Genomic DNA, 11,316 nt, shown 5'->3' on the forward strand with positions numbered 1-11,316 from the left:
CTTTTAGAGTGCAGCTCTCTGTGTTTTGACCAGGCCACATGTCTCCTTCTGTCACCTAAAAGTACAGAGATTTTAAAACCTTCTAGTAAACAGGGTCCCAGCTTCTCCTGGGAAAAGTCACCACTGCCATAATCCTCGCAGCCCGGACCCTCCACACATCACACATCAGACTTCGGAGACAGGGCATGAAGGTGGTAAGGAGGAACTAAGGGGGGCGAGGCTGAGCAATGTGACTTCGATTGCTCTGTTGAGGGTGGGGCTCGATGGCGAACCTTTGGCCGCTCTGGTGGGGGGTTTATGGGGGACAAAAAGGGATTGGGCTGGGGGGTAGATCTGAGCCCAGCATTGACCCGCTCCATCATCTCCTCGGTGAATTTCAGGTGTGGGGAGGAGGGAGAAAGGGAGGGGGAGGAGGGTGATGGGGGTGATGGCCTGTCAGGGGTTTGGGGGACTGGGGAAGATCGTGGTCCCTGGTCCTGGTCCTGGTCCTGGTCGTTGGTGTTGTTGAGAGAGTTGGAGGCAAATAGGGACCCCTCTTCTTGCCTCAGATGTCTCTCCTTTCTGAGGCTCTTCCCGGGTGGGGGCAGATGGAGCTCCTCCTCAAGGTTTCTGCTGGGCTTTGTCTGTTCTTGGAGTACTGTTTGTTCCTCTTTATGAGATAACTCCTCGTTTATCTCAGCCTTGGCACCAAGCACAGATGGATGACGTATGGAATAAAACAAGTTGGAGGTGAACAGTTTCACCCCTGACTTGTTAAAATTAAATCCATTTGCTTTAAACAGATGCCTGCGTTCCCAAAAAATATTAAAGTTGTTGATAAAATGCACTGAGTGGTCAGCACATGTTGATATAAGCCATTTATTCAGTGTAAACAACCTGCTGAATCTCTCGTCTCCTCCTCTGACCGGCGGTACAGGTCCACTGATGAATACAGCTGCATTCAGCGAGTTTGCAGTATTTAATAATCCAGTAAAGTCCCGTTTCAGAACCTCCGACTGTTGTTTGGACACATCGTTTGACCCTGTATGCAGAACAATGTTTGTCACAGTTGGATATTCCTCTGCAATTTGAAGAATTCTCTCCTTCAGGTTGTTGACCATATCGTTAGGAAAGCAGAGGACTTTAGTGTTCTTACCGCACATCCTTTGTACATCCTTTACGGCAGAGTCACCCACAATCAGAGTTTCAGGCCTAGCCTTTAGCTTTCCCAGTGGCCTTTTACTTTTGAAAAGATTTTCGGACCTTACTTCTCTGCTTTTAGATGGATGGTTGTCCGATATAGATCCAGGGTCCTTTGATAGTGGAGCAAATCTGTTCTGCAGTTTCACATTCAGTTGTTTTGGAGGTTTGTTGTTAACCTTCCTATTCACAGTTGTCCAGTCCTGTTTCCTCTCGTATACAGGGGTAGAAGAGCTTCTCTGTCTCGATTTCAGCTCGCTGTGCCCTGCCTGTGATACGTCCTCCCCCTTCTAGGAGACATGATTTATGTCTTGGTTTTGCACCAAGACAGTCCAAGGGGGGATTATAGCTTGAGGATTTATAATAGTGCACAAAGTCTACTTTCTTGGTCATGTTATCTGTGCTCCTTAGCTGTGTACTAGCTTGCTCATCGCCATTGTTTTGAATCAAAGGCAAGGTTGTTTCATTTCCACACAGTCCATTTACCTCCACGTTTACTTCTAAGCGATGAATTTTTGTCTCCAGTACTGGAACCTTCTGCAGGAGGTAGTCATCTGTGGAGAGGGAAGGCATCTTGTTGCTAGTTAGCCTAGCGGTTAGCACCTTTCCAGGGTATTGAGGCTGCTCGGTGCCCAGACGCTGTAATCAGGCTTCAGCTGTGTCTAGGCCACAGACACACGGAGCGCTGAGGATAAGGTAACTATAAAAATGTTGCTGTTTCTGTTAAGAACACTTTAGTCCTAAAGATCTATAAGTGTCCAGAAGCTATCGCAGGTAAGCTCATGCGGAAAAAAGGGAAAAAATCAGCATAAATATCAATAAAAATCAATAAAAGAAGCAAAGCATTTAAGAGCAAAGAGATGAAGCGTCCACAAAAAAAAAGAAAAAAAAAAAGTAAAATGATACAGAAAACAACGTTCAAGATAGGCAGATATGTATTATAGGACATCTTAGTTTCAGTCATTATTCTAGCTGGATCATTCTAAACCATTTGGCAATTACTATCATATAATACAAAACAAAGCCACGATGAGCTCCGTATTAGCAGAAAAACATGTGTGTGATCTATATAATAAAAATGGAAAGAAGGTCATCTTTAACCTCCTAGGACCTGGCGTCCACATCACACTTTGGGTTATTTAGACCAAAATACTCAATTTTGCTCTACAAGGGCCTGATATCCACTTACGAGGACATTATACTGCTACTGTTCTATCAAAATTTTAAACAAATATCCTCATATGTGGCTCTTATTTTTCTTAAAAACAAAAATAAGGTTAAAAAAAATCTGGTAATTCTTTGTTTTTACATTCATTGGGCCCCAATGTGACCAAATATCAAAGAGAAATTAAAAATGAATGTTGTAGAGGAGTGCGGGTCTTAGGAGGTTAAAACACCGTGCTTTCAAATGCCATACCATTGTTCATAGCAACCTTAACAAATATTCAGAGTTCCTGGTATCTATGTGACTAATCAGGAGAGCCTATATTTTATTAACTTGAGAATTAGGTTAAAGAAATAAGAGTATTATCAGAGGAGTAATGGAAATGTATAGCATTTTTGTATTACTTTTACTAAGAAGTTAAATAGGGCAAGAACAGAACCTTGATGTACTCCTTATTGCACGCCACGATATTGAGTGTGAGAATCAAGTGATATATAATATCAAAAGGATCAGAGACTGAATGCCGCTTTGTATACAAGGACAAGTTAGACAGATACATAATGATTAAGAGAGAATGAACCAAGTTTAATTATGTGAATTAGAATGTGGACAGTACTTAATAGGAAGTAGCCAATGATTAAATACAAGTAATAAGTAATAAAGTGATTAATCATATCTCCTGCATGTACCTGATACATCGTTATAGGATATTTTATTATTTCTGTGCATGAATGAGTGAGCTCCTTGTTCAGGTGTTTAATGCGTTATTATTCCCGTAAATATGTGACGAATGTGGAGGCAAAGGACACCCCCTCAGTTACACTCATCTCTGGTTTGGTTTGGAAGTCCTGGAATTATTTAATCAAAGAATTTGTTTCCAAGGTTCCCATGAAAACTACAGCGAATTCGTCAAGCTAAAGACAGCCATCTGTGCACTGGGTCTGATTACCACTGTTGGTTTGTCTGCCATAAACTGTCTGTTTGAATGAGGAGGCATGTAGGAAGCTCAGCATGTGATGTATGTATTTGTGTTGAGTGTCCCTGGAGGGTGCTGTGGTGTGAACAGACACCGGTCATACATAGGTGGACCACCAGCCATGACGCCCATACAACCATAGACAGGATACTGACTCATCAGGTCATGTACGTTTGTTTAATGGAAGAAAGATTATTAGTAGAAACCACGTTTCCTTCCACAAAACCACAGACCCTTGGATACTTAAGCTGTCCTGTTCTTCTGCCCAACATCTGTAATGATGGATGAAGAAAGACATATCATGCAGATGAACACACAAACACAAGTGCAAACACACTGAAAACATTAGATCAATTAAACGTCAGATGTCTTTCAAAGCTACATTTATTTTGGTGAACATAAATCTGAAGGGAACAAAATTTATTTGAATATTGAAACTGAAGCATGTACAGGGAGTGCAGAATTATTAGGCAAGTTGTATTTTTGAGGAATAATTTTATTATTGAACAACAACCATGTTCTCAATGAACCCAAAAAACTCATTAATATCAAAGCTGAATGTTTCTGGAAGTAGTTTTTAGTTTGTTTTTAGTTTTAGCTATTTTAGGGGGATATCTGTGTGTGCAGGTGACTATTACTGTGCATAATTATTAGGCAACTTAACAAAAAACAAATATATACCCATTTCAATTATTTATTTTTACCAGTGAAACCAATATAACATCTCCACATTCACAAATATACATTTCTGACATTCAAAAACAAAACAAAAACAAATCAGCGACCAATATAGCCACCTTTCTTTGCAAGGACACTCAAAAGCCTGCCATCCATGGATTCTGTCAGTGTTTTGATCTGTTCACCATCAACATTGCGTGCAGCAGCAACCACAGCCTCCCAGACACTGTTCAGAGAGGTGTACTGTTTTCCCTCCTTGTAAATCTCACATTTGATGATGGACCACAGGTTCTCAATGGGGTTCAGATCAGGTGAACAAGGTGGCCATGTCATTAGTTTTTCTTCTTTTATACCCTTTCTTGCCAGCCACGCTGTGGAGTACTTGGACGCATGTGATGGAGCATTGTCCTGCATGAAAATCATGTTTTTCTTGAAGGATGCAGACTTCTTCCTGTACCACTGCTTGAAGAAGGTGTCTTCCAGAAACTGGCAGTAGGACTGGGAGTTGAGCTTGACTCAACCCGAAAAGGCCCCACAAGCTCATCTTTGATGATACCAGCCCAAACCAGTACTCCACCTCCACCTTGCTGGCGTCTGAGTCGGACTGGAGCTCTCTGCCCTTTACCAATCCAGCCACGGGCCCATCCATCTGGCCCATCAAGACTCACTCGCATTTCATCAGTCCATAAAACCTTAGAAAAATCAGTCTTGAGATATTTTTTGGCCCAGTCTTGACGTTTCAGCTTGTGTGTCTTGTTCAGTGGTGGTCGTCTTTCAGCCTTTCTTACCTTGGCCATGTCTCTGAGTATTGCACACCTTGTGCTTTTGGGCACTCCAGTGATGTTGCAGCTCTGAAATATGGCCAAACTGGTGGCAAGTGGCATCTTGGCAGCTGCACGCTTGACTTTTCTCAGTTCATGGGCAGTTATTTTGCGCCTTGGTTTTTCCACACGCTTCTTGCGACCCTGTTGACTATTTTGAATGAAACGCTTGATTGTTCGATGATCACGCTTCAGAAGCTTTGCAATTTTGAGACTGCTGCATCCCTCTGCAAGATATCTCACTATTTTTGACTTTTCTGAGCCTGTCAAGTCCTTCTTTTGACCCATTTTGCCAAAGGAAAGGAAGTTGCCTAATAATTATGCACACCTGATATAGGGTGTTGATGTCATTAGACCACACCCCTTCTCATTACAGAGATGCACATCACCTAATATGCTTAATTGGTGGTAGGCTTTCGAGCCTATACAGCTTGGAGTAAGACAACATGCATGAAGAGGATGATGTGGACAAAATACTCATTTGCCTAATACTTCTGCACTCCCTGTACTGTGTGGTCATAGTAAATCACCTACTAGCCTTTTAAGTCTCTTAATAAGGCTTTTAGCACTTCACCGTACAATTATTTTGTACATCTACAATGACACTAAAGGGCTTTTCTATTCTATTCTATTCTAGTGATCAGACTAATATGGCTCTTAATGACATTTGAAATAATCTTCTCTAATCATCTACGGACAAAAATCCCTAAAACGTCATGTCACACAAACACCAGATCCACACATTAGTAAGAAATGTGTGAGACTCAAAATTATCACTATAATTTACCTTTATAGATTTATAAAAGGGTTTAAGTTATGTTAAAAATACTAAACAGTCTTAATATAATATAGTTTTCATTTCCCAAACAATAGTAATACAAGTATTATTTGCTAAACATGTTTTATATATCTTCAGAACATATATCTGCATATATAAAATAATATGGTGTCATTGCGTATGTCTCACAGGTTGGATGTTCGTAAAAGAGGAAAAATAATTCTGGAGTTGGATGAAGTTGTAGAGTGGATTGGATTTGGGTTAAGGGAACACGGGTGATGCCAGGAATTGTTGGGTAGATATTATGTTAGGGAGAGGAATGCAGAAGGACGCACGTTAGTGGATTTTGAGAAAATGATGAAAATGGCTGTGGTGAACAAATATTTCAAAGAGAAGGAGAAACAGAAACTTAGGATGACGTACAAGAGTGGAGGAAGGTACACATGTAGACTACATCTTATGCAACCTGAAGGAGATGGGAGACTGGAAGACAGCAGGGGAGAATGAAGCTAAGCAGCACTGGACGATAGTCTATCGGACGACTTTGGAAATCAAGAATTTCAGGGGTGAATTGTGGCAGAAGTATAGCAGCAACGGATTGCAGTGAAAGGGAATAGTAGTGAGACCTGCACAGTTGAAGATGTTAAGCTGTTGGATGTTGGAAATGACCAGAATGAAAAACACTAGAAATGGGTATATAAGAGTGACAACTAAGGTTGTGCAGTTTGGAGACAAATTTAGAGAGGTAAGGCTAACATGGTTTGGACATATGCAGAGGAGGGATAGTGTATATATGGGTCAAAGGTCGTTAAATATGGAAGTGCCAGGCAGGAGGAGAAGGAGGAGGAGAAGATAAAGTAAAAGACGGCTTTATTTGTCAGGACAAACAGAGAAATGAGAATGAAAATTAGTAAAAGTCAAACCATCTGAACTCTCTGCTTATTGTATTTTAACCCATATCACTCCATAGGATATCAACCTTCAGGTCACACTTATACTTAATTTTACTGCTTTTGTCAGAATGGATTTTAACTTCACAAGCTATAACACTGTTTGAATACAAATGTCCCATTTTATCTTATACTTTTATTTTATATGTTACACGTGATGTGTAACCTTATAATATATTGTAATTAAAACAGTGAGAAAACGTTTGTATCTTTTTTCTTCACATAACTGCATTCATACAACATTTAACAACTCTAAGCCTAATTTGTATTCCTTGTAGTCAGAAATTATGAAGCATTGCTGATAAATTGTCACTTTGGAACATAACAACATAAGTATGCTATTAATAAATATCTTTATATTTCCAGCACATGTTTTAACATGTTTGTAGCATGTTAAAACACGTCTCGTGCCCTATGCTGACTCCCAGTGGAGATGTTATGAAGTGCATGGATTTCATGTCTGGGACTAAAACAGATAACTTTAAACAGCACGGTTTGTCAACACAAAGGACTAAATAAAATGAATTTTTTATTATGGATTTCATACACCAATGTGATTTTTACTGGTGGTTTATCATGACACAGTGCCCTGAGGGTAGGGTCACTGGAAACTTGTGACCCTGTGGTCAGTATAGCTTCCTGGTTGAATTCTTTCAAGTTCAAAGCCTCCTTTTACAGCTGAGTGTGTTAGAATACCATCAGCTTTCTACTGCATCTGCTGACATTTTTCAGCTCAGCGGGCGAGAATGGCAACATGCTGAGACTTCAAATATCTGGAGGAAATTCCATGAACTTCCCTCAACAAATAGATCAATATCACATAGAGACATGCAGATATGAATTGACTTGAATACAAGGGCAAACATATTAGTTTTACAATATAAGTAAAATGACTTACTATGCAGAATAACCTTATAAATCATCTTTAAGTACTGAAAATGTAGAAATATTATATTAACTGAATGTGTGAATTATGATAGTTCTCAGCTTCTGATTCTAACATTTATATAATTACGGTATTTGCTCAGTTTTGATAATAAAAAAATTTAATCTTAGTGTTGGCAATTCTGATCGTATGCTTGCTGTTCAAACAGACAACCTGTACAGACAGGAGCCTTACATGTGATGACTCACTTCCTTGTAAACTGGTTTCCCCCCCTCAATAATGGGTTGCCAAGGCCTCATTACATTGTCTGACATGGAAAAGAAAAGAAAAGAAAAGAAAAGAGAAGAGAAGAGAAGAGAAGAAAAGAAAAGAAAAGAAAGGAAAAGAGAAGAAAAGAAAGAAGATTAGATTCACAGGCTATTTCCAGGCTAGGTAAACACAATCATCTGCTTGTTGTCCAAATATCTAATCAGATAACTGAATGGAAGCAGCTCTGTGGATTTGGGCCTCTAGACATTAGTCAAGATGACCAGCTAAAGTTTAAACAATCAGAATGGTGAAGAAAGGTGACTTAATGTGGCATTGGTTGTAGGTGTCATACGGTCTGAGTATTTCAGAAACTGCTGACCTACTGGGATTTTCCTGCACATCTTAGAGTTTCCAGAGAATGATCTAAAAAACAGAAAATACCCAGTGAGCGGCAGTTCTCTGAGTGAAAATGCATTGTCCAGACTCCTTTGAGCTGAAAGGAAGGCAAAGTAACTCAAATCACCATTTATTACAACCAAGAGCAGATGTGCAACAGCAGCAGAAGACCACATCGGATATTATGGACTTATCAAAAATGTGGGGTGATGTCATGTTTTATGCGCAGTCTGATCTGTTTGTACACAAAACATCCTGTATGGCATACAGCTGGCTGTATAAGTATTTGGATACTTCAAATATATCCTGATTGTTCCGATTGTTGTGATTTTAAATGTACTGTGGTCGTGTACAGAGGGAACATTACGAACAAATGTGGCATACTACAAAATTGTTACGGAGAAAAGTTTTGTTTTTTGTGTTTTTGCTCCTGTGCACTGTCAATGCTGTATTTATAAATGTATCAGTTTAAATTCTGGATTTATATATTTTAATTCTTAACAACCACCTACTTGGTTGCTCTGACATGTACTATTCAGCGATGAGTACATGTCATGTCATGTGATGTGATGACAGGATATCATCCTATACCAATATGATATAGGGCAGTAAAAGAATTAGCCAGAGAAATATCACAGAAAATATAACTTTTCCACAGGGAAAAATCCAAACAACAAAAGGAAGCTGTTGCCAACTTGTTATAATACTATGTGACCACAAAGTGGCGCAATCATTTTAGTAGTTAGACTGGATGAGCCTTCTCTCAAAATATGCAGTTTTCCAGCAGGGGTCCTCTCTGTAGCAGTTTATCAGTGTTTTTATAATACCAGCCGGTTAACATAACTAATGTTTGATAGTTCTTTAAACAAGCTCAGCAGTGCAGAAATCCAGGAAACACTAGTGCAGCTCCAAGGAAGAGAAAGTACTGTGAATGTTTACTTCCAGTCGAGTAAATCATATACTTAGCAATCTCTGGTCAACAGAAAGATCACATTTTGTCCATACAGAACGACATATTTACATCAAGTGTGGAAACAAATTATCATTAATTTTATTGATATATAAAATGCACCTCACAGTCAATTATACATGTTTATTTTTTGCCCTCTGGCCAATGAACCCATTTAGACTGTACTGATGTTGGTGACCCAATTTTTTTAGACTAAACTGGACTAAATTGCTATCTCACTGTGACGCTCAAAGTGTAAAACAACACAAAACATTTGAGCAATTTTATGTAGAAATTATTTTCTTCTGCCAACAAAAATGAGTATGCAGCTAGCTGACATTACAGTTTAACTGAATGGGGTGAATTAAAAATCAGAAGTGCACTGAGTTTATGAAGCCCAAGTATGAATCATGGGTTAAAATCTATTTTCTATAAATATGCTGTTTGTTGTATTCCACTGGGTTGAATTATTCACCTTCCAGCCTCAAACTTCATATAGCATGTAATCTATATTGAGCTTCTAGGGAAATTTGTAAGCATGTCCCTCTAAGGGACAGCTCGATAAGTCTGCCACTGAGAATATACTGGAATTCCCCCTTGTGCACAAATGTCTCACAGAAAAACAGATAAGGAATGCAAAGGAGAGAGCGGGTGGGCCATGTGTAGAAGAAGTGGATAGAAATCCACTTCATTTACCCACAGAAAAGAATAATTTCAGCATAAGGGTCTATCTAGCTATTGTATACTTTCATACGCCCTCAATGATATCTGCCTATGGTCTACAGCACACACATGGGCCTATCCAGCCAGAGGGGGGAGAAATAATTCTGAATCATCCAACATATTACTCACATACTACAGGCTAAAAACTGTGTTTGTTGCTACATGTAACTATTGGTTACTCTGACAATTCCTTCACATTTGAGCTCTCTGCCAAGTGAGGGTGTATTGGAGAACAATGATAAGTGGATATTTCTTAATTCTCTGCAGTGTCCAGCCAAAGCCTGGGCGTATGATACAGTATGTGCTACCCACCCATTAATCAACCTTAATCAGTGTCTTTCTATAAAATCTCCTTGATAATCGGATTTCCCATTATGTAAATTCTCTTGTGTGGGATGTGTGTTTTCAGACGATACACTAATGGTGTAATAAATAATGGGTAAATGGGTAAAAAGACACTAAGGTCATTTTCTCACACAGATCCAGGAAAACACAGGACCCCTTAAGTCCCAGAAATTGCATCAAAAGTTAGATTACTGCTGATTCACCAGCAATGCATATTCAGTCGAGTGCTTTAGTATTTTCTTTGTTTACATTGTGCATAAAAATGCAGTTTAACCTCCTTGTACTTATATCAATTGTAGTGTTTAGTTTATGGAAAAGGAAAAAAACAGGAAGTGTGAGGCACCTTGTATTAGTTTCATAGCAAAATTACATAAAATTTACCATTATGTCATTTTGAATTTCCCTCTGCTAATTCTACTATTTTGTTTAATTGCATATAGATGATGTATGCTTCCTAGAAGGTGGACCCCTTCTTTGCTGAATTCCCCCATTTCTATTCATTTATTTTTATTATTTCTTTCACCACCACCATAAGTATAGAAGGTGATTTTTTTTTTTAATTAATTGGACAATAGATTCAGTGATATAGAATTGATATTAAATTAATGTATGTACAGGTGTACAGTCACCTGTGCATCACCATTTTGCTAGCAAATTGTGCTAATGAAATGCATTTTACTAATTCATTGTCACTGAATGTTGCCATCCACTGAAAGCAGAAGTTCTCACAGTTTGGTGGTCTCGAGCTTTGAGGTGTGTGTTAACACAATACTGCATCTTTGTGGGAGTTGACATCCCAGCAAGGTCAAACTGAGCAACGCTCAGAGAAACTGCAAATAACCAAAACCCATATCTCTGACTTTACGGGCCTCAGCTAACATGTTAAATACTAATGTTCACAACAGTAAAATTAGAAAAAAGCTGAATATGTGTAGTGTTTTATTTAGAAAGGCTGCCAGGAGAAAGCCCGTTTTCTTTAAAAACAACATGGCAGGACAGGTGATTTTTGTTCAAATGCAAACTTGCCTTTGAACAAACCACAAGACTGCTGTAACAAAGTCAATAACACACAGTGTCGTGATTGGAGAAAACCAAACATGACATATTAACACAAACACCTGATACGAACTGTCAAGCATGGCGGTGGAGGGATGATGAGTGGGGGTTGTTTTGCACTGACAGGACCTGGATGCCTTGCTGTCACTGAGTCCACCACGAACT

This window comes from Astatotilapia calliptera, chromosome 16 (genome assembly GCF_900246225.1).
Source record: "Astatotilapia calliptera chromosome 16, fAstCal1.2, whole genome shotgun sequence".
NCBI classification, from domain to species: Eukaryota; Metazoa; Chordata; class Actinopteri; order Cichliformes; family Cichlidae; genus Astatotilapia; species Astatotilapia calliptera.